A 26,284-nucleotide genomic window follows, 5' to 3' on the forward strand; every position below is an offset into this window, starting at 1 on the left:
ATTTGTTTACGACTGGCCAGACAATGGCCCCCGGTCGTAATCGCCGCCGTTTAGAGCGCATTAACTTAATGAGAGTGATTACATTATTACGCTGTCGCTCTTAACGAAGTCGTAATCGCCGTTTTGGTATCTGTCACGCCAGCTGAGTGACATGCATACGGAAATCCTCGTTTTTCTGGCGCCTCATTGAGACAGTTGAGCGCACAGTCAAGCATTTTTTCCCCCGCTGTGTTTTCTCTTTCCTGTACGATTGTGCCCTCTTAATGTCGGGCAATAAAAATGTCATAGCGCCATTACAGCAGGAGGAGTCACTGAACCCTGTTTAACGCATTTTGTTGACTTTTTACGTAGTGCTGTACGGCTACTAAACTTGAAAGCCTTATTTAGAGTGCCATATTCATTCACCTCCACCTACACAGGTTGCTTGTAGTAGCACAAGCTGTCTTTACCGCGTTTCAGTAGCACTGAGGAGGGAGCAATGTTAAGGCACAGCGACTAGTCGTTGCCTCGCTTGTTAGCGCCACAGCACGAGCTCTACTCGACAAAGATGGGACAGCTAACCGAATGCGGATTTTTATTTTATTTTTTTTTACAACAGACAGCTGGACGTAGACTTCAACCACTCACATTTCCGTTTGGTTCAAATCCGAAGTGAGCAAATATAAATAATAAGTTGTCGTGTTGAAAGTCATATCTGGAAGCTGGAGAGATCTGTAGAGATTGAATAAGGGTCCCTAAGCTTTCTTTCCACCAACCTGCCGTCTTCTAAAGTTGCGTCCCCAGAGCAGAAGACAGCACGTCGGTCGTGAGATCTTCTTCGGCGGAGGCTGCTATGCTGTCATCTCCAACTTGAATCTGTGATTGTGCTTTTTTTATGGGATGCCACTTACCCAGGTTAGTCTCCGTATCTACAGAGGGCGAGATCTGTAGTACTGGCAACGATGATAGGTGACACCTCTCATTGATGTATCCAGTTTGTCTATATTTTAAAATATCACTTTTTACCCTGTCTCGACAGAGCTTTTTTAATAGTACGGTAACATTTCTGACAACTTCCGATATAGGGTACGACATGTCCGTCGGAAACAGAGATACACGTCCGTCTCTGAAGAACACCCGAAACAGAGTGACTAGCGCAGCCGAAGTACTTCGTTCCCAGGCGCGGCGAAGCGACCCGAAGGTGTCCGAAGCACTTCGGTCGTAATATCATTACTCTTATGTTTCTTAAATCTAGTGAAATTTAATAAACAAAAACGGTAGGCACGTAGGGTAGCCATACTGAAAACTGGGTTAAATACAATGAAAAGTATATAAATAATTAATAACAGAAGTTAGGCGTTTTGGCGCTTAACACCCGAATGTGCCGACCAATAAGAAGCAAGTTCAGTACAATTGTGGGATTCCCCCACGGGACTGGTACATACCACCTGTCGCTTGTACCTCACTCCACTTGTATCAAGCTGCATCAAGGTGAGCTTCTAACAAGTTAAAATACTGGCGGCCACGGCAAGGAATATCACACAAATTACAATTAAAAGTTTACAGTTAACATAAATATATAAATATCTATCTTCGGAAATTAACCTCAAATACCAGGTAATAAAGTATATCATTCGAAGATGTTGCAATTAGCAGCAGGCAGTCACTTGCCGACCTCGTGGCAGGAATCGAACTCTTGTACCAGAAACTCAGCACATCAATGGGATTAGCTGATTCACCGCAGTTCGATTCGATCAGGTTGCATAAAGAGGGTATACAGAGTGCACAGAACTCCATCCACGAAATCTTAGAGGTTGTTGAGGCATACACAAACTGATTAGAAGCATCCGGACACTCCTTTGCAATGAGAAACTGACCAGCGTGTGTCACGAGAAGCTGACACGCCACTGTATAAGGAGGGGGGGGGGGGTATTGTGTTGTTGGCAGAGAAACAGTAGCAGCAGAATGGATGGTTTAGGAGAATTGAGTGACTTCGAACGTGGACTAGTTACTGGATGTCACCTGCGTAACAACTCCATCAGGGATACTTCATCCCATCTAAAGCTGCCTAAGTGATGTGATTGGGAAGTGGAAATGTGAAGCAACAGTCATAGCTAAACCAAGACTAAGCAGGCCCAATGTGCCGCTGCGCAGGTCTCCTACGGCAATGTGCAGAGTGGTTGTAAAAAATCGCATTAAATCAGCGGAAGGAATCACTCACTGGTTCCAAAGTGCTACGAGTCGTCCAGTTAGCGCATTGGTTGCGCGTAAGGAAGTTAAAAAAAAATGGGAGTCAGCGGTCGAAAAGCGCCCCACACGCGATGCTTGAGGTAGTGTAAAGGCAGGCGCCACTGGACAGTGGATGAGTGGAAACGGTTGACATGGAGTAATTAATCACGCTATACGCTGTGCTGATCCGATGAAAGGGTTTGAATCTGGCGTATGTGCGAAGAACGTTGCCTGCCAACGTGTGTAATGCGAATACGGTGGAGATGGTCTTACGGCATGGGATACTTTTCGTGGTTAAGAGTGCTGTCCCCTCATTGCGCTTAAGAAAACGCTACAAGCAGATGGATACGAAAGCATTTTACATTGTTCTGTATTGTTTACAGTAGAGGAACGGTTCGAAGACGATGATTGTATCAGCATGCAACCTGTCATAAGCATCTGTGAGGCAGTTTATTGTAGACAATAAAGTTTCTCAATCTTCCCGCCATGCTGAAAGTCCCGACTCGAACCCAGCAGAACGCCTTTTGGACGAGTTAGAACCTAGATTTCGCTCCTGACCCCAGCGTCCAACATTAGTACCTTCTCTGGTCTGGGATCTTGGGGTATAATGGGCTGCCATTGTTCCATAGACGTTCAGGCACCTCAGAAAAAGAGGCAGCAACAGAGTTAAAGCCGAAGGGTGGACACATCCCTTTTCAGCGTCCGCTAATATATGGGAAACTTAAAAGTATTTTCCGGGTATTTTTCTATAAATGACGTGCAGCGATCGGTGACTCGTTATAGAATGATTGCATTTCGTTAATCTTTGCAGCTGTTTTACAATTAAAATTCTTGCACAGCAGGGCAGATATCGAAGGTATGTCCTATGTATCTTGCTTAGAAACAGACTTGTTCGATTGACTGACGGTACTTACTATTAACAACTGTGTGCGTACTTCCCCCTGCTCCCTCAAGACTGCATCCAGCACTGCACCGTCATGTTTCGGTTCTGTCCTTACAGCGGTGTTGGTCGTGCGTTGACAGATACACACAGCAGTGGCGACAGGTTTGTTGAGGGAGAGTTGCAGATATGCACATAAGTATGAGTTCACTGAATGCAACGCAAGAGCGACACGCTGACACTACGCTGAGTTGTGGTAAGACCGTACATGTTTCATCTGAGGGTTGTTACATTACTCTTGTGTTTTGTACGAAATGTATTCGCAGTTGCAAATATGGACAGCCATCAGCTGTGTAATGGAATGGCGACAGTAAAAATTTGTGCCACATCGGGACTCGAAACTGGATTTCCCGCCTAAGCATGCATGCACATCCGAAGGAACATTGCATCGTACTTCTGAACAACACATGCAATGTCTTGTCATCTCTGCGTTGTGTTTTACGTTTTGATGAATGAAAGTTACAGGTTTTTCGCTGTGTTGGAGGTTTTTTTCCCAGAAAGAATGGTAAACGTATTAAAAAGCCGAATTCCTTCCAACGAGCCATCTGATCAAAACATCACTGAACGATCCCCGGAAGTGTGTCGGTGGAGATCACCTTGACCCTGTATATTGCACAGTAATGACGCCGTTACAGTCATGGCGTTTGGTAAGTGATCTGCATGAAATCCGCTTATTGACCCAGAAGTAGTTCTGGCACTTCGTTGCTGGGTTTTTTAATCTCCTAGGGACTTCACAAAGGCACGTGACGTTATTTTACCATAACAGTGCATTGAACAAGTATTTGGTACAAATCAGCGATCTTCCAATGAAACCCTCATCAGACTACAAAGTACGAACTGTGACTGAGAGAAAGAGACTGAGAGAGAAAGGGAGACAGAGCGAGAGATAAAAATGAGAAGTAATTGAAGTTGTCATGTTATCCGTAATTAACCAAAACAAAATGAGAAAGCTTCGTCAGACTTTTGTGTATGCCTGTCACGCCGGGACTCCGTGTGGAGTACTTACAGCAAAATATACATTTGGGGAACTCCAACCTGTGGTAAATGACTTGTTACACGACATCTATGATCCGCCTTCGGCCAGGGATCACGCCAAGCGCGCAACGCACCATGCCTTCTAATGTCGGAGGCTCGCGCTGCATCGCAGAAGTGTTCCCAGGAGCAGCCAACCGCAGGCCGCACTGCCGCCTCATCCCCCTGCCTTCCCCTCCCTCCACCCCCCCCCACCGCCCCCACCCTGGGTCCTCTGCCAGTAACGAGAATTCCGAATTGATGAGGCGCGCCAGCCGGACCCCAGCTTATGAATAAATCCGCGCCGCCATCTTGTCCGGCCTCCTGCAGGCGGATTACGTCCGGCCAGGGCTAACAGGCGCCACCACGCGAGACTCGTGCACAAAACGTGTAGGCTGCCCAGAAACTGAGAGGTACGCAGAGCTGACAGGATGGATATGTATGGGGTGGGCAGAATGCAAGTGATCTGAAAAATATTTACAGTAAGCCTGAAGCTGCCCCTACCGATGTTAATGAACATCACAGAAGGTTCTGGAAATGGCAACTAAGCGCTTTCCCGTAAGTTTAATAAACACATCAGATACACATAACAGTGACTTTAGTCATCAGTAATATATTCTCCTTCACTATACGGCAATACTGGGGTAAATTTTTTGATTCTGCGACTGTAGAAATGACGTGGTTTGGAGGCTGAGAACTCGCTGAGCCGTGCTCGGAGCGCGTTTTTCGTCCGGAAGGCGAGTTCCTTCAAGGTTGAAGGGTAGACAGAAGAAAAGCTGAAACACTGAAGGCTTCTCATTACCCTTTATAGTTAGGGAAAAGCGCGTACGTATCATCTCAATAGTGACCATTTCTTCCGACCACATTTGTACCTCAAGCTTGACTTTCCACTTCATCTTCTTTCTTCAATACATTTCTCACAGTTTTCTGCTGAACTGATAATTTCCTAGCAGGTAATTCCGTATTCGAGGGTCCTTCAGCTGTGAGTCCGAAAATCGTCACTTGCTTCTTCCACAAATATCTTTCGTCTTTCACATAACCTGTAAAACTAAATGTTTGTGTAATTAATTATGGAGACATAAAGTTATCTACATTTATATTGTGCTAGCACAGCGCATGTTCCGTGGGTCCACATACCCTGACAGTCTCAGTCAAACATCATCTCACGAAATGAGAAACGGAGGCTCCAGAAGTTCTGATTATACTTCACTCGGAAACCACAGGCAGAACTCAATACCTGAATGTTCGTCTGGACGATTTAGCTCGCGGAAAACAATAAATTTGTAAGGACACAGATGCAGGTCCTCTTTGATAGCATGACTCCTTTGGTTGTCATCTCTTCATTCTCATTTGCAGAGATAAATGGTGTTAAGATTTTGTCGAGCTTTCTTCCAGTCCTGGAGTTCGAATATTTTTCGGATACTTACGGTTTTCATTCGCTATAGAGCCCGTTTAGCACCGTTTTGCCATTTAGTTTTGCGTTGCAGACTTCACTGGAAGTTTGGCCAAAACGTTTCGAGTAGTGAAATCTCTGGCATAAAGTTTCGCACTTGTTTTACACGAATTGAGTTTCGCATAACACTGGAGAAGAACACGGTCTCTTTTATCGTAAGCACAATTTTTTATTGCATCCAGCTATCCGCTAAACACGTCTCCGCCTTCAGTTTAGTCAAACATAATGTCGTAGAGAAGCACTTTCTACACGAGTGACAGCAACCGGTCGGTGCATCAGAATTACGGTTTTCAGGATTTTCTGTGATGGACGCTACTGCTATTCATTAACAACAGTCAGTTTCGCATCAGTCTTACAAATACACTTACGCCTTCGGTCTGGAATCTCATTAATTCGAGGGTAGAATGGTCTTGAGTGACGAGTCGCACTTCGAACTGAGCCCCGATGACCACCGAAGACGTGTCTGGAGAGGCCCCGATACCAACCTGACTGTAGTACGCCATACGGCCCGAGAACCAGGAATGGCGGTGTGAGGAACCATTTAATTTCATAGCAGGACTCCTTTGGTTGTCGTCCGCGATACCCTTGCAGTGCAACGATAGGTCGACGATATTGTACGTCCCGTTTTGTTGTCCTCCATAGCAAACCATCCTGGGCTTACGTTTCAGTAAGATAATGCCCGCCCGCACACGGCAAGAGTTTCTACTGTTTGTTATCGTGCTTGCCAAACCCTACCTTGCCCAGCTACGTCGTCAAATTTCTCCCCAACTGAGAATGTATGGAGCATTATGGGCACGGCCCTCCAAACAGCTTGCAATTTCGACGATCCAATGCGCCAGTTGGGCAGAATCTGCCCCCATATCCCTCAGGAGAACATCCAACAACACTACCAATCAATGCCGGCCCAGTAACTACTTACATCAGAGCCAGAGGTGGACCAACGCTTTGTTGACTTCCTCAATTTGTCAAGCTCTTTCCCTACATAAGTCACCTAGTTTTTCTGAAATTGTACTTGTTTGGTTGTCCATACAAGTACGTCACATCTACCACGTTCTGTCCCATTCGGATAACTGCATCGCTGTGCGTCTCATATATATATATATATATATATATATATATATATATATATATAGCCATTTGACCATCTTCTTCTGTGCGGATGCACAAACAGTGACCGAACTCTTACGAGAATCTTCAAAAAGCCGCGAGTAATGAGTATAATGGGTAGGGGCACTATGAATATAGTGCGGGACAATAAGCTGGGAATGTGGATCTCACGGGAGGCGTGCCAGAGATAAGTCCCTGCAGTCGCACTGTCCTCTGTGTTCTCGGTGGCTAAGATGGAGCCGGCACGGTAGCTCAGCGTGTTCGGTTAGAGGGTTAGCTACCCTCTGTAATAAAAAAAACTGAGTGAACGAATCAACGAACAATCTAAACGGTTGTCATGAGACGTCCGCCCCGAACATATAAAACTATGAAAATAGAACAAAATGAGATTAAGAAAGAATAAAAAAAAAGATGGATAGAGCGTCTGCTATGTAACCAGGAGATCCCGGGTTAGAGTTCTGGTCGGGTCACACATTCTCAAATGTCCCCGTTGACTTATATCAACGCTTGTATGCAGCTAGAGGTATTCATTTCATTTTAGTTTCTGTTATTGCCTTAGAGTGAATTTTATAACTGATCTATAAATTCCTACAACTTTCACAATGAACATGCTCTTTGTTAAGTCGGCTATCGGTTTTAGTTTTCGAGATAAACTTATTTAATTTTCAACCCAAGGACCCTTTTGCTGGACGCCATATATCATTGTACGATATATAGTTCAGGGGTCATAACATAGTACACATTGAGAACCGTGAAAATCCAGATTTTGTATTTTTCTTTTATGTATTTATTTTTTGAAAGCGGAGCGAAATTGCCGGGAGCGTACTCAACATGAGTGTTCGAGTCTTCGAAAATCGGACGTGTGTTTGTGGGGGAATGGGGAGGTCTTTTACTGGTTCGTGCTAAAGGACATGACGATAGACACAGGAAGGTATTTCGTTGCGATAAGAATAAACAATTTTCAGGTGAAGCAGATGATTTGCGTATGAATACGTAAAGTTCTCCATGTCTCACGTGAATATCGCCCTAAAAAGGCTAAAAATCTAGTTCTGAAAGATAAATTCTTATGAGTGACTGATAGTTTTCTTGTAGTTATGTTTCTTTAAGTATGCAGTTATGATGTTCTAGACAATGTATAATGGATAAGACTGATTCAGATAAGGCGTTGGGTCCTTTGAAAAGGTATGGACAACGTGATTTCTCAAACCAATCTCGTTTGCTGCCTGTAATTACCTCGACGTCGACGGGATGTTAAACCCTAATCTTGCTTCCTCGGAAGGGAAATCGCCGTAATCTAGCTTCGGCTTCTCCCTAGAGCGCAACGAACTAAGAAATTCAGTTAATGTAACTGCCTTCACCAGTTTTCTCGTACGGAATTCTCAGCGAGCGCTTTTCAGGTGGATAATTGCACGCCCTTATCAGTTCCTACACAGCAGATACGCTCTTTTTGCTGGCCCGCCAGAAACTCGGGTACTTTGGTCGTTACGGCCTCTAATCTCCGGCTACGCAGTTTTAATACCTCCACCCCGGCGCGCCGCTCTTGTGGTAAGTTTGAGCATGCTGGCAGCTGTGTTTATCGGGTCCCACGTTCCGCCTGTGTGTTCTGCGGCGCCGCATCCTCGCATTAACGGCAGATACGGCTGCAAGGTGGTCGCGCAGCTTTCAGACCCTTCCCCCCCCCCCCCTTTCTGGTGGACTTGTTGCTCTCTGGAAGGGCTCAGAGCTAATGTGCTTCTCAGCAGCGTCCTGGGGCTACACGACTCTCGTACACAAATCTTTCTCAGAACTGCAGCTCCAAAAAGGGTAAAAGTGACTTAAGTGACCACGACGTGAAATTAAGAGCTCACAAGGAGCTTTAACAACGGTTGTTCCTTCACGCACCATTCGTGAATCGAACAGGAAAGGGAGACAACGATAGTGATAGCAAAAGTACCCTCCGCGAAACACATAAGGTTCCTCATGCAAAGTAGGTACAGATTTTGGCGCAGACGAAAAAAAACATTAGGGGGAAGTATTGGGGTTTAACGGCCGGTCCATAAAGACATCAGAGGAGTTCGCATTGGGAAAGCAAATCGCCGTTGTTCCCTTCATGCGAGTCATAACGAGATCTACCACAAACGATTGAGGTAAGCCTAAACCTGGATCTTCCGCGAGAAACTGATCTCCTCCACGCGTGTATGCGTGTCCAGTGTCTTAACAACAACGTCACGCTCAATCAAATGCCCATTGTACCACAGCTTCGGTACGTCGTTCTAACCCCCAATTCCTTTTTCTCTCTCTCTCTCTTTCTCTCTGTCATCTGTTACAGAGGTTGGAGAAAACGTGGAAATACCCCGAGAAATCCATGCCTGAACATAAATGCAGATGCTAGCCAAGCCTGCAGGTATAACGTCTGACCTGTACGGGAATATACACCAGTGGCCACTAAAATTGCTACACCACGAAGATGACGTGCTACAGACGCGAAATTCAACCGACAGGAAGAGGATGCTGTGATATGCAAACGATTAGCTTTTCAAACCATTCAAACAAGGTTGGCGCCGGTGGCGACACCTACAACGTGCTGACACGAGGAAAGTTTCCAACCGATTTCTCATACAAAAACAGCAGTTGACCGGCGTTGCCTGGTGAAACGTTGTTGTGATGCCTCGTGTAAGGAGGAGAAATGCGTACTATCACGTTTCCGACTTTGATAAAGGTAAAATTGTAGCCTATCGCGATTGCGGTTTATCGTATCGCGACATTGCTGCTCGCGTTGGTCGAGATCCAATGACTTTTGCCAGAATATGGAATCGGTGGGTACAGGAGGGTAATACGGAACGCCGTACTGGATCCCAGCGGCCTCGTATCACTAGCAGTCGAGATCACAGGCATCGCATCCGCATGGCTGTAACGGATCGTGCAGCCACGTCTCGATCCCTGAGTCAACAGATGGGGACGTTTGCAAGACAACAACCATCTGCACGAACAGTTCGACGACGTTTGCAGCAGCGTGGACTATCAGCTCGGAGACCGTGGCTGCGGTTACCCTTGACGCTGCATCACAGACAGGAGCGCCTGCGATGGTGTACTCAACGACGAACCTGTGTTCACGAATGGCAAAACGTCATTTTTTCGGATGAATCCAGGTTCTGTTTACAGCATCGTGATGGTCACATCCGTGTTTGCCGACATCGCGGTGAACGCACATTGGAAGCGTGTATTCGTCATCGCCATACTGGCGTATCACCCGGCGTGATGGTATGGGATGCCATTGGTTACACGTCTCAGTCACCTCTTGTTCGCATTGACGGCACTTTGAACAGTGGACGTTACATTTCAGATGTGTTACGACCCGTGGCTCTACCCTTCATTCGATCCCTGCGAAACCCAACATTTCAGTAGGATATTGCACGACCGCATGTTGCAGGTCCTGTACGGGCGTTTCTGGATACAGAAAATGTTCGACTGCTGCCCTGGCCAGCACATTCTCCAGATCTCTCACCAACTGAAAACGTCTGGTCAATGGTGGCCGAGCAACTGGCTCGTCACAATACGCCAGTCACTACTCTTGATGAACTGTGGTATCGTGTTGAAGCTGCACGGGCAGCTGTACCTGTACACGCCATCCAAGCTCTGTTTGACTCAATGCGCAGGCGTATCAAGGCCGTTATTACGGCGAGAGGTGGTTGTTGTGGGTACTGATTTCTCAGGATCTACGCGCCGAAATTGCGTGAAAATGTAATCACCTGTCAGTTCTAGTGTAGTATATTTGTCCAATGAGTACCCGTTTATCAACTGCATTTCTTCTTGGTGCAACAATTTTAATGGTCAGTGGTGTATTACGGGACAACAGTGGTTGTAAAAGCATTAAGATTCTGGTTGTCAAATAGGTAAGTTCCTCTGCCGCGTTTGTCCTCTCTCTTCAGTTCTCATTCTTAGCGTTTGACTTCATTGCTGGATGAGTGCAATTTAATGAAGTAGTGTTGCTTTTAGATTTTTGGCTGCAGCTAATCTTCGGTCTGTTTCGTGACAGTTTGTTTCGGGGTGCTGGTGTCGGTACGACGTTCTACGTAGCTGAGGAGCTCCCCGCAGACGGCGGAGCCTGCCTCGGCACTTTGCGAAAGCAGCCGGCTGGGGCTCCTCCCCCACTCCAGACCGCCAGCACAACCGCGGCTTCTGCTTCAGACTGCCAGGGGTCATAATGGCCCGTTTTATTGCTGGCATTAAGCAGTAAACTTAGTGAGCAAATAATGATTACGCCGAGTATAAAGCGCTTTGCACTGAATGACAGATAGTGCTCAGGTTTACGGCCAAATAACAAGCGGAAATTATTACTTTGTTTCGCGACGGGCCGACAGACTGCGCGGTGCGGTACTCGGCGCCGAACAGGGGGAGGTGGGGGCAGCGCCCACTTGATCAGGGACACCGCGTGACGTCGCCGTGGCACGGGCTGCGGAGCGAGGGCGAACAGTGTCAAGTTACTGGCTAATTCTCCGGTATTCGACGAAAGTCATGTGGACTCTCTTTTCAATCAAAGTGTGATACTTCATATTGGGGATGGCGATTATCGCTGGAGCACCCAGTTTTCGGTTATATCGGTCTTTTTCCACGCCAGTATAACCTGACCGTCAAAACCACTCAAAGTACCCAGTTTCTGAAGTAAGAGATTTTCCCTTTTTTATCGCTACTGGCCGGCCGGAGTGGCCGAGCGGTTCTAGGCGCTTCAGGTTCGAATCCTGCCTCGGGTATGGATGTGTGCGAAGTCCTTAGGTTAGTTAGATTTAAGTAGTTCTCAGTTCTGGGGGACTGATGACCTCAGACGTTAAGTCCCATAGTGCTCAGAGCCATTTCAACCATTTTATCGCTATTATTTCCTATAATGTACGCAGAAATCGTACAAAGACCGAAAACTTTTGACTCCCAGTTTCAAATTACATAGAATTAAAATATTAAACTGCACAGGCAAATAAAATAAAATTAGTCCGTTCACCGTTCACTTGTTTCTCCAAAAGCGGTAAGTGATCGGATATTACCAAAAATCACCAGTACTCTAATAACGATTCTAATGTACTCTGCTCAAAAACCATGTTGTAAACAGGGACCATAGCGCTATCTGAGTACTGCGAATGGTCATTTCTAAAGGGTGAAAGCTGGGGTTGAAGAACTCTGTTTTTCGTGATCTTTTTCAAGGTCTACAAGCGTTCACAAAAAGCAGATAAGCTACTTTCTGTTTTTATTGTGTACTATGAATGAACTGTTGTTAAGTTTTTAGTCTATTACTGTTACCACAATTTCCCCCTTCTTTTATTATTTATCAGAAGTGGTAAACACATCTTTAATACTGTAAGGCAAATGAACAATTGTATTTTATTGCTGCGTCACTTTGTAAATCTATTTACAGACTGGAATCCAGCGAATGTCTGTGGATGACTGGGAGAAACTACGGCATAGACACTCCACGTAAACGTGTACTGTAAGCCACGACACGCGGCCACATGGACGTTGTTGTGTTAACAGTGGTGTATCGATTGTTATACCATGTGTTTTTGTTGCCCGTTTCTGTTGGCATCGTTATTAAAATACCACTATCATTTTTCCCATTTTCTATAATAAAACGTTATTTCAAAGCAATGCAAATTTTACGAATGAAAATCACATCTTTTCGAAAAAAGGTTTATTTAAAAATGAAGGTATGGCTATTTTAAATTTCGGATTTTATACTCGGTTACTACTACAAAATAAAAAACATTCGTTGTGACCGAGACCTAACAAATACCGCAAAATACCGGCTATTCAGAACTAAAATACCGGTATCTGTTTTAACCTATCAGTTTTTCCCATCCCCAATTCTTATTTGCACAACCGATATTTTTCAAGCAGAATTCTTCAGTTGTCGTTATGTTACGCCACAGAGGTTCTGAATTCGAGCAGTGTGATCTTTGGTTTTCAGTAGCGTTGTCGTTGCCAGTGTAGCATTCAGCGAGAGAAGCGGGAGTTAGTCACACTGCTGAGCTGTCTGGAAATAGCTAGCAGAGCATAGAGACAAAAACGAAGAGAACATTGAATTTTGGTAATATGATTTGGTAAAGATTGATTTGAGAAGTGTGAATATTTTCAGGTAAAATTTTCGCTGTATTGTTTGCTCGCACGTAATTTATCAGGAGTTTGAGAAAGACAAATAATTAGCAGTTTTCTCTGTATTTGTTTGGGTTAGTTAGATTGTCGAGACGAGTTCAAGTAAAATTATCTGTTCACACGGCTTGCAGTCAGAGTTATCGATTTACCATTTCTTTACCATTTCAGTAACTAATCTCGAGGCAGGGTAATTTTTTTTAAATAAGAATTTTCCTAATAGTAGTTGTAACTATCAAGGAATAAGTTTCACTATTCACAAAATAGTTTTTGAATGTTAGTGTCTTTTCAGTCATTTAGCAAGTCGAGATTCTACCACAGTCTCCTCAGGAAAGTTTTATTTCTAATCGCGTGTCACACCGCGAAACACAATTGCTGAAGGCAGAACATAATTTGATTAGCAACTAGCTGCATGTCATTGCATTGCCCTTGCGCCATGCTTTGTTTTCTTTGGCTGCTGCACTGTATTTTAATCTTCATCACTTTCGAGCAGTACCAGTTTCCAGTAGCACAGGTAAGCCACGAAAATTTGTTAGCGCCAGTTTTGCGATACAACCAGGACACAACAAGATAATTTAAATTTGAGCTTTGGATTTCAAAATTATTTTCAGTTTCAGTTTAGGTAAAGTTCAGTGCAGACCTCATTTCTTGTGCAGACACTCTCATTCTTACACAGTAGTGTAATAGTCGCATGTGCATCATTTACAGTTTGGAAACTTAGTCTGTTTCGTTGCATAAATTAATAGGACATTTTTATAGGAGCAATATGGACTGTTATTGTTTGAAAATTTGGTTTATTTTTGTATGTGGAATCTTCTTTTCTGTCAGTTTTGTGGAACTGCAAGTCACGTACTGTGACGTCATGCATTGTAGTACTGTTCACTGCTTTTCCAATACATAATTTCGTAGAAGAATGCAGTCCTGTTTAGTTCCCAAAAACAAATACAAGTTACATCTGTTATACACAGTAATATGCGAGCAAGTTTCTCGCGTCGACATCCTTGTAAAAAATATTCTCGCCATTGTTTCCGCACCAAATTAGAATAAAAATTTCGAACTTTCTAAAATAATTTTCTCGCCACATAGCGATCCTTTACCATCTCACCAAATTGACATCTCTTCTCACTCACACTGAACACCTTCGAACAACCCACACTATCCGCAAACTCGACTCCAATTATCCTATTGTCTCCCCTCTAATTTCCATTCCTTGCACTCTGTCGCGCTTCTATCGATACATTCTACCAACCCTGGACCTGCTCACTGTCCAGGTCCTCTGCTAACGTATATTTCAGCCGTATTCCTCTCTCAGACAGTGAAATCCGTATCGTGAGTTACTCATACTACTCACGGTAGTCCTACCTCACCTACTGCACCTCATCAGAGACCCCTTTCCTTTCTCCTCCCATCTTTCTGTCCGACTGCTCTCGTTCCCTCCCTCTCCTTACCCCATTCCCCTGTCTTACCGACATTTCCAACTACTCATCTCTTGCTGTCTCCATACATCCCCTTCTTCTCCACCGATACTGTGCATCAGTCCTCCTACCCTACTAAACGCCTCACCACCTCCTCTCCAATTGTAAGCTATTTTTCCCAGAACATGTTATTCAGATTTCAGTATCAGTTGTAGTGTAACGACGTATAGTTTTGTATAAATGATTTTTCTTTTGACATATGACCATGTGCAGACTTCGTCACCTACGTCAGTTACAACACACTTCAAAATTATTTAAATTCTTTTTAAAATTGTCTCTGAATGGTTCTTGAATGAAACTGTAAAACATCATCATTGGAGTCGTATACGCAGAATTACGTCACTCATTCCAATTGGTTTGCGCAAACTTTTTCAATTTAGATGTCGTTTTGTTTCTTCTCAGAAATTATATTAATGCAAGTTATCTGATTTCATAAATATTAGAACCACATTGAATAAACTTTCAAGACTCAAACTCGCGATGAACGTTGTCAAAAATTAATAATCTTGTCAAATACATTAGTAATTCATTAACATAATTCTTCATAAATAAATTCTCGGAACACGTATTTAAACTTTAGTAGCATCCACTAGTTTATTGTCTTCCTACATATAGACGTGAACCTGAGCCTTGACAAGAGAGGACTGAACGTTTACAACATGATTAAACTTTGTATGACATCATTGTTGTAGAAACATTACAAATTCTTATTTTTAGTTTTTAGAAGTACGACGCAACAACTCGGTTTCAGGATCTTCTGTTGCTCTTTGGCTGTCGACCCGCGACGTATAGTGGCCAGCAATTTTCTCTCTGGTACCGGAAGTGAAGATGCTGTCTCCTTTCGTTGCGCCGCCCTCTCCGTACATGAAACATAAAAAATAAATACAAAACTTTAGACAATTCACAAATATTACAAATATTACAAAAATACATAAACAAAAAACTAAATTAAACTTATATTCACCTGCAAAGTGGGCTGACTCTGGTGGATGGGTGACGCTTCAATTTCGCGTCCCACTACACAGTGTAGTGCTACATTTTTAAGATCAAAGTTTTCTACATCGTTGTTTCAAATGTATCCGTATTGTTCTCGATTAAACTTTTAGTATTCCTGTTTTAAAATTAACGACGACGAAAATCGCGTTTGTTTTATGTAATACTTCATTAAATTCAAATTTTAAAATTTTGAAATCACTTGTAAATAACTCATGTTTTAATTCACTGTTTTTTCCGCATTTGTGTATGCTACATACTCGTTGGCTGATGAGCGGGTTGACTGTACCGTTAACAGCCTACTCACATTCCATACGAGATGGAGGGGATGAAATAGCCATAACGAAAAAAAAAGCAACAATAAGCGCCGTCAACTTTGTCAGGAACAACTGACTGACCCAACTCGCGGTTTTCACACATGACATCCTCAAAACCATGGATCAGGCCAACCATACAGGGGCAGCATTTCTTTGGTTCCGTAAAGTATTCGTCTCGCTGGCGCTTCTATACTTATTAGCGAACGTAAGATCACACAGCCTATGAGGTGAAATTTGTAACTGGACTGAGGATTTCGTGTTAAGGATGGTGCACCATGTAATGTCCCATAGAGTGTCATCAACAGTTTTAGAAGTAACTTCAGGCGTGCCCCAAGGAAGTGGCTTAAAACTCTTGCTGTTCATGTTGTATACTAATGACCTCGTAACAAAACTAATAGTGGCCTCAGATTTTTCTCACGTTATACTACTATTTATATTGAAATACCGTCTGAAAAAATCTGCATATATATATATAGTCACATCTTGATAGGGTTTTAATGTAGTGCTGTAGTACAAATATGCGTGCAGATGTAATTATTCACTAAACCGTACTGCAAACAAATATATGGAAGAGGAATTTTCGTCTTCGTGCAGGCGACGTTTCTGTGCCCATCGAAAAATCATCCGCATTATTTGAGTAATTAGAGCTGGTTAAATTGCTTAGTTATATATAGCTAACTCTTTATTACATCGCTAACAAGTTGTAACAATTTCACGTAATCGCTGCTACACTGGAACAAAAATTCCCATATATGCACGACCTTGGAGCGGAAACTGATCGCGTAATTAGAGACATTGTGTAGAAATTGATATTGCCATATCATAAAACTGATATCGAATGAAACAACAAGTTTACTGTTAGTAGCCGCTGTCTATTTGTTGCCACAATACGTTTGAGATACAGAAATTCTACATCAGGTCGATTTGTGTGGACTGATATGGCATGTAAGTGTTCTGCTACGGCTTTAGAGTATCCTGTGGAGGATGTTGAGTAAAAGAATGATCGAAAATACAAATCAAAAGTAAAACAAAAATAAATCAAAATACCTGCAGTGGCCACAGGCTCCCTCTCCCTTGTGATACACCGCAAAGACCATCACACTTTGTAAACTCTGAAGGGAGCAGATACTTCATCTAAAATTTAATAACAGCAAAGAATTTAAAGCGAAACAAAACACTATTTCGGAGCATGTATCAAAGCTATGTGGAGATCTTTGGTTGCACAGTGAATAGGAGTGCCAGATTCTTTTCTGTTAAGTTTACATAACTTAATACTTTGTACACTTTTAAGTATTTAGGATGACATGCTAGAAATATTAAATGCAATGATTGTTGTCAACACTTACATTCTTATTCACGTGCGTAACCAAAGATCTCCACAAAGCTATCTGATTTGATCCGTAATACTTTGTTCCGTAATTCTTTGCAATTATTAGGTTTTAGGCCCCTTCAGGATTTACAAAGTGTGATGATGTCTGTGATGTTTCACAATAGGGCAAGGAAACTGCGAACACTGTAGGTGTTCTTATTTAAGTTTATTTTAGATTCAGATATACATTTTTGTTCATCCTTTCAGTCAAAGACACCCACAAAATGATTTCATTCTGTCACTACTAGACAGTGCCACAGTTTACTCTGAAGACATAACACATTAATCCATATGATGGTGGAGGTTTAATTCTCGTCGTGAGGACCAATAATTAGTGACTAATGACGGTAAACTTGTTGTTCTATTCGATATCACTACCAGTCATGGTAGAGCATAACCAAGAATGTTGGCATTTAAAGCTAAAATTGACAACGTCATAATCAGTGGGCTATTGCCTGTCATCGAGAAATGTGGTGTGCAAAATAATGACGGTATATGCTCCTGAAGTACTATTAACTACCACCGCAATACACGTTGGCTGTAAGAAACCTTCCTTGGATGAAAGCAGTACCGGATTAAGCCAGCAGCGGTGGGTGGAGGGGAAAGGGGGGGGGGGGGGGAGGGCGTAGATATGAATAAGAAGCTGCCCTGCTGGTATTGGTTTGCTACAGTCCCCGAAATTTAGGATATAAAATAATACAGCACTTTACAAAAAGATATTCTCTAATTTAGGAAACTTCAGGGATAACTCTAGTCACATAAGTATCTCAAAGGAAATCACATGCTATGTTGACTGAGGTAAGATCGTTTGGACGTTATAGTCACACGGTCTTCCTTAGCTCATTTTTAACGCGTTTCATTGGTGAGAAAGAACATTCTCCACTGTGGCTTGGTGATCTTTGAAGACAAGTAACTACGAAAGACTATTTATATATTTGGGAAACACGATTTTAATAAATTTTTCCGTTGAACGTTCATAAAACAGTAATTCCAGGGGCTCGTGTTTTCTGGTGTCGAACGTGATGGACGGTTCTAAGACACCCTTATAGTGACGTCACATACTAATAATGCTGGAATAAGGCTTGGTACGTATTTGCTGCAGTGTGCTAAGTGCTTAATGGCGTGTTTACGTACTCGTCTTTGGACAGCTGAAAATTTGAGACAGTAATAGAGGGATGTAAATTATAACACCGATGTGTAACGACATCGAATTAAATAGTAGAATTCCGTCTCATTTTGTAGTTTGTTCCTTTCGATAGTTATCGAGGTAACCAGCTTGAACAGCAGGCCTAGAGTATATATTTACTAAAATAAATACGGTATGCGTTAATTACTTTCTTATTAGTAATCAGTGGTACCCTACTCTGATAGGGATATCACAACTAGCTCGGTCAACATTTGGGAATTCTCCTGCAAGTTTTGCAATGTTATCAACTTACGACACATAACGTGTAATGTTGGCAGCGCTCACTTTTATAAATGAGTTAAAATTGTTACCATCCATTGTAGATTTGGACGCAACGGGGAGATAAAATACCATTCATATGTAACTTGACAGATCTTTTTAGGGTCGTGAGCGGGGCCCCTAATACACAGGGCTCGTAGCATTTGCTAACTCTTGCTACGTGGCTAACCCTGCACTGGACGGATGTAAAATGAGGAGAAAGTATGGCCGCCATAGCCTGCCAGGCTGCCCTCGGTTGGCGACCGTGCCGGGAGTCAGGTGCTGCGTCGCGGCAGCTCTGGAACGGGGCCAGACTGGCTGGGTCGTTTATTTTTCTGGGGGGCCGCCTAATGAGAGGCGAGCGTTTTATCAGACGCCGGTAGCAGCGGGAAGACGCCGGCGACATAATTTCCCCGGCGACCAGGCTTTATGTCACGGCGCTAATCATCCCTCCAGCCCGCCCTGGCCCCGTCTATTCTGGGCACCGTATCGACTCCTGCTGTAAAGCACTACAGCCAGCTGCCCAAATTTCCCCGGCACTGGAAATCGAGGGTATTGACCACAACTAAACTACGTGCAATTACAACAACACGTTCTGCGACTGGATTCGTGATTTCCTGTCAGGAAGGTCACAGTTCGTTGTAACAGACGGCAAATCATTGAGTAAAACTGAAGTGATATCAGGTGTTCCCCAGGGAAGCGTCCTGGGACCTCTGTTGTTCCTGACCTGTATAAACGACCTGGGTGACAATCTGAGCAGTTCTCTTAGGTTGTTCACAGATGATTCTGTAATTTACCGTCTAATAAGGTCATCTAAAGACCGGTATCAGTTGCAAAGCGATTTAGAAAAGATTGCTGTATGGTGTGGCAGGCGGCAGTTGACGCTAAATAACGACAACTGTGAGGTGATCCACATGAGTTCCAAAAGAAATCCGTTGGAATTCGATTACTCGATAAATAGTACAATTCTCAAGGCTGTAATTCAACTAAGTACCTGGGTGTTAAAATTACGAACAACTTCAGTTGGAAAGACCACATAGATAATATTGTGGAGAAGGCGAGCCAAAGGTTGCGTTTCATTGGCAGGACACTTAGAAGATGCAACAAGTCCACTAAAGAGACAGCTTACACTACGCTCGTTCGTCCTCTGTTAGAATATTGCTGCGCGGTGTGGGATCCTTACCTGGTGGGATTGACAGAGGACATCGAAAGGGTGCAAAAAAGGGCAGCTCGTTATGTGTTATCACGTAATAGGGGAGAGAGTGTGGCAGATATGATACGCGAGTTGGGATGGAACTCATTAAAGCAAAGACGCTTTTCGTCGCGGCGAGATCTATTTACGAAATTTCAGTCACCAACTTTCTCTTCCGAATGCGAAAATATTTTGTGGAGCCCAGCCTACGTAGGTAGGAATGATCATCAAAATCAAATAAGAGAAATCAGAGCTCGCACAGAAAGGTTTAGGTGTTCGTTTTTCTCGCACGCTGTTCGGGAGTGGAATCGTAGAGAGATAGTATGATTGTGGTCCGATGAACCCTCTGCCAAGCACTTAAATGTGAATTGCAGAGTAATCATGTAGATGTAGATGTAGATTCTTCACAAAATAGCAAGTTCGCATGAAACCACATTTGTTAATAATGGAATACTAACCCAAGAATCTAATGCAAAAGCGTGGCTGTGGACTATCGTCTCATTTGTGCGACTGAATTCGTAATTTCCTGTCAGAAAGACCACAGTTCGTAGTTGCTGACGGAAAGTCTATTGCAGAATTGTTTAGAGAAATTACCTGTATGGTACGAAAAGTGGAAATTGTAAATAATGAGGAGTTTGAAGTCATCCACATGAGTACCAAAAGAAATCCGCTAAATTTCGGTTATACGATAAATGAGGCCAGTCTAAAACCAGTAAATTCATCTAAATAATTAAGGATAACAGTAACGAATAACTTAAGTTAGGACGATATCGTAGTTAATGTTCTTGGTAAAGCAAACCAAAGACTACAATTTATTGAGACAACACCGAGAAAGCAACAGGTTTACTAAAGAGACTGCCTGTATTACGCTTGTACGTCTCTTCTATAGTATTGCGGCGCGGTGTGGGATCTGCATCAGATAAGATCTGAGGAGGACACCGAAACAGTTCAAAGAAGGGTAGTTCGTTTTGTAGTATCGTGATATAGGGCAGAGAGCGCCACGGATATGTCCGGGGCGTCTTTGCTGGTCAAATGGTTTAAATGGCTCTGAGCACTATGGGACTCAACTGCTGAGGTCATTAGTCCCCTAGAACTTAGAACTAGTTAAACCTAACTAACCTAAGGACATCACAAACATCCATGCCCGAGGCAGGATTCGAACCTGCGACCGTAGCGGTCCTGCGGTTCCAGACTGCAGCGCCTTTAACCGCACGGCCACTTCGGCCGGCTCTTTGCTGGTCATCGGGGCTCATCACTGAGGGCAATTCTACTCCAGCCAGTGAGATTCCAGGCCGAAAACGTGTCTGGATACTCGCCGGACAACGGTAGGTTACCAACCTGACTGTCGCCCAACATACGGCTCGACAAACAGGAGTGGTGGTCTGAGGTGTACAGGATGTACAGAAATTTATCGGCTATTCATCAGTGCAGCGTTGGAGCCTTAAATTTCGTCTAGGTTCTATGTATCGACAGTCAGTGCACAGCTGTCTACGTGTGCTTGTCGACACAGGTTAAGAAACGAAAATGTCGACGAAGAGTTCGTATTAGTCTGATGGAACACAACAGTTGTGAAAATTATGTTGCGTTACAAATAGAATGGACATAAAAATGCAGACTATTTCGAGATTACATATGAGAATGAGAGTGTGACAAAGTTCCTTTTTAAGTCTAAGACGAGCGAATGATACGTTTTACATCTCACGTTTAATTCCATTTGCGTACAGTTTAATAAACAACAATTCGGCTGGTCAATTTCATCAAAAAGCAACTGAACCAATCATTTACATCATTAACATAAATATCGTCTGTTGTTTTTCGTTCAATACGTGTGAAATTATTGTTTTAGGGAAAAATTAGATCCTGTTGCAATTGTTGCAATTCTGCTGTTTAATTTCTCCAGTGAACACCTAAAAGCAATTCAGACACTAGGCGTATGTAAAATAGCATAAAGAACGTGCCCTGAAAGAATAGCTAAAAACAATTTAAGATGTTTCTTTAAAAAATGTTCCTGTGAATACAACATATTGATGTTACAACTGGCCGTTTTATCATGATATTATTGTTAATTTCTTGCTTAGTGAAAATAATTTGAGGGATGTATGGTGACGATTACGCTATGTATCAACATTAGTAAAAACTTATAATTCTTTTATATCTGTACAGTAAAAGATTTAATCAGGAAAGGAGTTCAGAATGCTATAAAATGAGGTTAAAAAGACACTTTTGAAAAATAATTTATTTTCCGGCGCAATCACACATTTTGAACAAGCAGTTACCGGTTTCGGGCATCAGCAGGCATATTCAGGTCGTAAAAGGAAAGTTGAACGTTACGTGCAAAGAGGGAGGAAACCAAACGGTATGTACTCGAAATTATATTAATTGTGCCGAAAATAAATAATGTTTAACAAGCATTTCAACAATCGCTGATGTCTCGAGTTTCACACAAATGTCGTTCTTTCCTAACAGAGGCAGTCTTTCGAATCACCCTTCAACGGGATATCAGACTTGTACGGGGAGCTCGAAGAACTCTCTCCCACGTGTGGAAGGCCATCGAACGGTCACTTTTAGTTTCGGTGGAGGGCCTCCGGCAGAGGAATGTTGACCATTGTCCGCCCGCCCTTTCAACCCTCCGCCTTGTAAACATTTACGACAGTCAGAGAAATAAAGGCGACGCAAGACCACCCCCCGACCGCCGCGGCCTTGGGCGCGACAGAAAGAGAAATGCAGACGCGCCGGGCGTTTGTTGCCACTGTCATATTTATGAGGGCGGACCAGTCGCGGCGCTGGCCGGACCGCCCCATCTGGGATTCAGATGAGGCCTGCGAGCGGCCAGACACCTGTCGTTGGGTCCTTCTAGCCGCCATGGCCGACCGACAACGCGCACTGCTAAACAACACTGTCTCAAGAATTTTGAAGCTCCATTGTTATGGTGACTAGACTACGATTCACTTAATTGCTAACACGAGAATGAAATTATATTTACTTTTTCTGAAGGTTCAGTGCCTCAGTTGGTAAAAACGGAAACCTTAATGGGATAACTTTGTCGTCCTTCCGTCCGTCTATGTGTTCGACTGTTGGAAACCTTTTTTTCTCAGGATCAGGTAGACGTATCAATTTGGAATTTGTAACATATTAAGTTGTATGGTCCCTTGGCGACGTAAGAAACTGAAGCTTCTAAGTCAATGCAATCAAAAGATACGGCCATTTACGTCATGTATTTTAATATACAGATGTGAAAATTACCGAACTATCAGTTTGATAAGCCACGGCTGCAAAATACTAACAATAATTCTTTACAGACGAATGGAAAAACTGGTACAAGCCGACCTCGGAGAACATCAGTTTGGATTCCGTACAAATGTTATAATACGTGAGGCAATACTGACCCTACGACTTACCTTAGAAAATAGATTAACGAAAGGCAAACCTACGTCTCTAGCATTTGTAGACTTAGAGAAAGCTTTATACAATGTTGAATGGAATTGCCTCTTTCAAATTTTGAAGGTGTTAGGGGTCAAATACAGGGAGTGAAAGGCTATTTACAATTTGTACAGAAACCAGATGGCTGTTATAAGAGTCGAGGGACATGAAAGGGAAGCAGTGGTTGGGAAGGGAGTGAGACAGGGTTGTAGCCTATCGTCAATGTTATTCAATCTGTATATTGAGCAAGCAGTAAAGGAAAAAGAAAAGAAAAATTCGGAGTACGAATTAAAATCCATGGAGAAGAAATGAAAACTTTGAGGTTCGCCGAACGGAATGGACAGTGTCTTGAAAGGTGGATATAAGATGAACATCAACAAAAGCAAAACGACGATAATGGAATGTAGTCGAATTAAATCGGGTGATGCTGAGGGAATTCGATTAAGAAATGAGGCGCTAAGTAGTAAATGAGTTTTGCTATTTGGGGAGCAAAATAACTGATGATAGTCGAAGAAGAGAGGATATAAAATGTAGACTGGCAAAGGCAAGGAAAGCGTTTCTGAAGAAGAGAAATTTGTTAACATCAAGTATAGATTTAAGCGTCAGGAAGTCGTTTCTGAAAGTATCTGTATGGAGAGTAGCCTTGTACGGAAGTGAAAGGTGGACGATGAATAGTTTTGACAAGAAGAGAATAGAAGCTCTCGATATGTCGTGCTACAGAAGAATGCTGAAGATTAGATGGGTAGATCACATAACTAATGAGGAGGTATTGAATAGAATTAGCGAGAAGAGAAATTTGTGGCACAATTTGACTAGAAGAAGGGATCGGTTGGTAGGACATGTTCTGAGGCATCAAGGGATCACTAATTTAGTATTGGAGGGCAGCATGGAGGGTAAAAATCGTAGAGGGAGACCAAGAGATGAATACACTAAGCAGATTCAGAAGGATGTAGGTTGCAGCAGGTACCGGAAGATGAAGTAGCTTGCGCAGGATTGAGTAGCATGGAGAGCTGTATCAAACCAGTCTCTGGACTGAAGACCGCAAATACAACAACAATTTTAATACACGCGGGCTCGCTCATTAAAACCTATGGGGACTTTCCGTTGACCTAGAACGGTGAAATTTGGCAAAAAAGAAGGTTTCACAGTAAAACCGAAGGAAAAACTCTGAAAACTGTGAATTCTGTAATAGTACCACACGAAAAAGAAAAATATTTTGTCATTCCTTATCTGAATCTATCTCATGCTACGCCTTTTAGGATTCCTTTTCTCAGAAATGGGTTGACATATCGATATGAAATTTGTCACTTAGTGATGTAATAAATGTAAGCTTGTAAGTCAATGCAGTCAAAACTTACGGCCATTTAGATCACATGTGTTTAAACTCGCAACCTCACTCTTCAAAACCTAAAACATATAGGGTGTTTCCCGTTAGGCTAGAATCATTGAACTTGGCGAAAAGTAAGCTTTCACAGTAAAACCTAAGGAAAAATCCTAAAACCATAAATTTGCAATTATATCACATGAAATTTTTTTTTTCCTTTTTATAGAGTGTCTGTCTGTCAGTCTGTCCATTCTTTTGTTAAGACACCTTTCTTCCGGAACCGGTAGACGTATCAAGATGAAACTTAACGTACTAATGTCCACGGTGTCTTGACGGTATAATAAACACTAGCTTCTAGGTGAATGCTGTCAAAAGGCACGACCACTTACGTCACATATTTTCATTCTCGCAAACTCACTCCGTAAAACCTATAGGGCGCTTCCCACTGATCTACAGTGATCAAATTTGGCAGGAATTAAGGTTTCACAGCGCACCAAAAAAAGAAAAGGCTATAATTGTTAATCTGTAATGATATCACAGGGAAAAAAGTTTTTTTTATCATTTGTTATCCGGCGTCAAACTTGAAATTATTACATTACGTAGTTGTGCGTTCAGGCAGACAGGGTCGCAAAAGTCAAACATTGCTCAGATGACGCGTTTCTGAGTTTACCCATGATGGGATATCCATTTGCAATTACTGCACGTAGATACTGCGTTCGAAGTTGTCTGTGAAATAGACATTCGCAGACTCAGCTGGATGAAAGGTCTAGATACATAATTAAGTTTGTACGGAACCCTTCGTGGCGAGCCCTGCCCGCACGTGTACAATTTTTTTTACTGTTAACTCTTGTTTCATCTTACAAGAAACTAAGAAAAAGTTCAAATATCTTGCGCATCTCCATTTGGGCTCTCATCGGGACTGTGTTGCAGCGTATGTTTCCTCCATCCAGCAGTACTCACATAACATGGCAGCTCTCCACTTACCTTTATGCATTGCTTCAAAAGTGCAACAAATTATATGCCTAATAGAGTAGACTTTTGCCTTCTCACAGGTTTTCAGATAACGGATTAACGTTTACGTGCTACTTACTTACTTCCTCTTTCAGGACTAGGCTATTAGGCGTTTCAGACATTAGTTTTCCTGACGTCTCTTCAGGGAATGAATCAACAGCTCTCCTTCAGGCAGCATGATATCTTAGACCATAGTTCGGAATTTATATGTTAGAGCAAGCTTCAGGATTTTATTGTCTTCCATTCTATAAAATGAGGTTTTCCACATTTCCCTTGTTTTGGAAAATGAGGTCGTTCAACACGAATATATTTAATTGCTGTTTTATCTCTTGATTGCGTTTTTTGTCTTTTACGGAGAATCCTTTCACTTATCTGTGGAATCGCGTTTTGGACGATCGTATTTTGTTCTAACAATTTGTTTACTCAGCCACCTCTCGAATCCCGCCGTCAGTGTGACTGACTTCCGTGTGTGTTTCCATCCAGCCGTCGAAACCCTCTTGCTGACCGCTAAGCCGGTGAACGCAAACCACAACCGTTGTACTAGGCTAAAATGTCCGTGAAGTTATAGTGACAGGCGAAACTGCCATGGATACTCACCGAAATCAAGCAGCCCAGTGGTGAGAGGCAAGGTTACTCAATGAAAGAAAGCATCCCGATGGGAACAGAAAGCTACGATATCCACGTAGTCGTTCCTGGAGCACGCTAAACGCAGTTTCTAAACAGGATCTGAAACCTCTAACCATATTCTATTGTACAATGGAAGCTGAAACACCAAAGGAAATTTCTAACACCAGTATCAACCGCTAGGACACAAAGGTTTACATTCACATCATAAATGAAATCTAGAGTAATATGTACCTGTTCTCAACTGCAAGAACAAGCGTAGTTGATATTTGTCTGTTACAG

The sequence above is a fragment of the Schistocerca nitens genome, chromosome 12 (assembly GCF_023898315.1).
Source record: "Schistocerca nitens isolate TAMUIC-IGC-003100 chromosome 12, iqSchNite1.1, whole genome shotgun sequence".
Classification (NCBI taxonomy): domain Eukaryota; kingdom Metazoa; phylum Arthropoda; class Insecta; order Orthoptera; family Acrididae; genus Schistocerca; species Schistocerca nitens.